The following is a 3,668-nucleotide window of genomic DNA, read 5'->3' as shown; positions in this document are numbered from 1 at the left end:
CACACAGAAAATTTCACCAACTCCTTTTTCAGAAATTAAAGTACTTTACTGTACTTGGCATTCCTATACATGATGATGTGGATTGAAAGACTGAAAGCATTAAGGGCATATAATTAAAATTCATGGGGCTTAGACATTAAAAAATGTTTAATATGTAGAATTCTCTGTAACAAATATTCCCAAAAGATAAATTGGAATATAAACACAATGGAATCTCCTTTGGATTTCTCCCTGTACTTATGTAGAATTATATAAATTGTTCCAAAACACTTGTATGTACCTGACATAACCTCAAGATAGAAAATTTAAACATCTAAAAAAAAAGACACCAGCAGAATTGCGGGCAGTTTTCTAAAGCAATATGTATCAAGAACAAAAACTCATGAATTTCTTTATTTGTGATGGCTTCTAAAATCTGTCTTTGTAATTTAGTGGGTAAATTTACTCAAAAAAGAAAAATAAACAGCTTAGCTACACAACATTTACAGCCTTTATTAAACTGTATAGCCAGCATGCTAAAATTCAGCCATCTACATACAACCTAATTTCCTATCTAAAAGAAAATGAGAATAGGATTTTATTTTAAATGGGACACAGAGACGAAGTGCCAAGAATTAAAGTATCACCTTAAAGTTTTAACTTCACACTCTGAATACAAAAAAAGCATAATTCCTAAAATCATGAAAACGTGATAACATAACCACACACACACACACAAAAGGACGTTTAAGTTTATTTCATTCTTTCTTAATATTATAGTGAAAACTGATGTACTTATAACTTCAGTCTTCAGACGGCATATTTCATAAGATCATTATTCATTCAAAATAGTACAAAATGTTTACAAAGAATGTGAAATTTAAATATCACGGTTGTTTGTAAAACAATATATGAAAGAATGACCTACATAAGGAAATAAGAGTCTCGTGAAAAGAGATAGTAATTTATGAATACAAAATATACCACAATACTAAAACCCTCATAGCTCTCTATAGGGAAATCAGTAAAGATAATCTTTCTGGAGAAAAGTATTAACCATTAGAAATTCAAAGTGTAAACTTAACATATTAATTCAAAGAGGAATATCTTTAAACTTGCATTGCCACACAGCCACCCTCTATTTTGTGTGTGTGTGGGTGGGGGGGAAGGAACCTTTCGAATATATGTATTTCAAAATCAAAAAGTTAATTTTTACTTTTCCCTTTATTGGCAAGTTTTGATGCATTTTTAGTTTTTGGTTTCCCGAGGGCATTTCTTACAAATCTTGCAGCTTCACCTCTGTCCAACTTCCCAGCTTTTTTCTTGTCTGTTATTTCTTTGACTCTCTCCATGTATATTCTGATTCTTTCTGACTCCTGCTCTCCTCGATGTTCCTTAGGATTAACTCCTTGAGTTGCCAGATAAACCCAGAACATTGAATTTAATGTGTATGCAGAAACTAAATCCACTTTTGCTTTGTCCAAGTGGGTCCAACTTCTGCAACAATTCATTTCTAGAAACAGACATCATAGTTTTGAGTATCTCATCCAGAGCACCAATGGAACTCCCAAATGTGGATGAATACTCATGAATTTCTGCTGGACAGGCCTCATTTTCTTCACTTGCCATTATGACCGATTTGGACTTCTGTCCCTCTGAAAGAAGTCGTATCTCTCTCTCTGTGTTTTGGAAATAGAAGAGTGTTACCGATGTGGAATGCATTTCTTGACCCTGCCCATGGTCAAAAAAAAGGGAAAGGGTTGCTTTTCATTTATATATGTGGAAGGCAGCAGTTTGATTTAATAGTCATTGCCTCTTTTTTTCTGGTTGTTCCAGTGGCCACAAACACACTTGGATGTTAAAATGTATATCTTTTAGTTAGTAAAATCACTTCAGCCATAATCTAAGAAATATGCAAGAACAGTCCTTCTCTGAGAGCTTCCATCTAATTTGTTGAGATTTTCTTCTCCATCCCTGTTTTTTTGTTTTAACCACAGCCTGCTATTGTTTGACACATAGCTGCCATGTTCGATTTTCATGTGACGCATTTGTAAAATGAATACGGATGAATGGTTCTAGTATTGAATGTAGGCGAGACAGACTTTCCAGGGAATTCCTTTAGATATACATATTTTTGAAAGTTGTTGGATAATTTTCTAATTCTAATATATGCTCTTTGTGGAAATTTTGTAAACCTTCAAGGCTAAAGAAGAAAACAAAAATCTCGTATGATAGTATCATTTAGTGGCAACCACTGTTGATATTTGGTGTATTTCTTTCCATTTTTTTATGTATGCACATTTTTATTTTGCTAAAATCCAATATTTTAAGTGCTTTGTGACATGAGTAATAGATGTTCATTATTTAAAAACACAATGTACAGATAGAAAAAAAAAGAAGAAGTAAGAGAAATTCCCATGGTCTCATTACCTAGAAATGACTTCTGGTTACATTTTGATGTGTTTCCTTTAAGACGTTTAAACCTACATATATATTATATTTTCTGTTTAGAAATGAATTTATACATTTATCCTCTGTTATAAAGATTTTTTTAGCTCGACGAGAAGTGGAGGCATTTTCCGTATTAATAAATATATTTCTACCACATTGTTTTTCATGACTGTATGTTCCGTAGTATATCATAAGTTATTTAACTGATCCCCTATGATTAGACATTAAGGTAATTTCTTGCTGGAATGCTTCACGGATTTATTTTTATTCTGAACATAATCACTCTACTCTGTCATGTGTGCATAATCTCTTTCTTAATATGTACTCTTGACGCCTAGCTCAATGTTCTTAAGCATTTTTTAATCTTAACTTTCTTACAAATATACATTTTAATGGCCTATATATGGCATTCTATTAACTAAATATATCATAGAGTGCTTGGCTATGATGTAATCACAAATGGTACATTAGAAATTACTACCTTAAATGAGAAAATGCACAATGAATGTTAAACTATACATCAGAGAGCTCTTATTCTATATTCTGGCATTTTCTGTATTCCTGCTTCTCTCCAAGCCTGTGTAAGCTGAGATTACTCAAGCCAACAGAATAGAACCACCACATTTCAAGCTACTGTATTGTGAGGGTAGACAGATTTCACTTTATTCAGAGTTTATTCAGAGTTCTCTTGGGTCTATCACATAACGAGGCAGGAAAGGAATTCCCTCCACTGTCTTGCCTGGCTGAACTGTTTTTCATAGCTTTGGTTCTATGCACAACTATTTTAAAGAACGTTTAGTGAACTTACTCTGTATGCTTTCACATTGTGAGGATTTACTCTGTAAGAATATTATTTCACCTGTATTTCCAAAAAGTTGCTTGTTTTGGCAATCCATCTTTTGTTATAAGAATTCATATGGGCCAAATTCCACTTTCAAAATGCTATGGGCCAAGTTTCACGCTGTGTAAGTTCATACTTAAAGACTGCACATTTCTGAATGGGTTCATAAGATGAAATACAACTTACTGTGTTCACTGCCTTTTTTTTTTTTTTTAGATATTACCACCAGAGTGTTTTAAATGTCTGCATACAATTATAGATTCAAAGTGTTACTGATATGAATAAATTCAGATTCTTCTCAGATGAACAACACTTTGATAATTTTGCAAGTTAAAGAAATTCTGATATTGAGGGGAATTCTGATATTGCCTGAATCCCTGTAAAAATATCATTCTGG

General features: G+C 32.8%; 1 pseudogene; it reads right to left on the bottom strand.

Moving 5' to 3' along the window:
- Positions 1 to 1,184: 1,184 nt before the first annotated feature.
- Positions 1,185 to 1,608, bottom strand: LOC143685783 (nuclear nucleic acid-binding protein C1D pseudogene; annotated as a pseudogene).
- Between the last annotated feature and the right edge of the window lie 2,060 nt (positions 1,609 to 3,668).

This window comes from Tamandua tetradactyla, chromosome 6 (assembly GCF_023851605.1).
Source record: "Tamandua tetradactyla isolate mTamTet1 chromosome 6, mTamTet1.pri, whole genome shotgun sequence".
NCBI lineage: Eukaryota > Metazoa > Chordata > Mammalia > Pilosa > Myrmecophagidae > Tamandua > Tamandua tetradactyla.
Note: the sequence above shows the minus strand (reverse complement) of the source record. Positions and strands in the feature narration are given on the sequence as shown.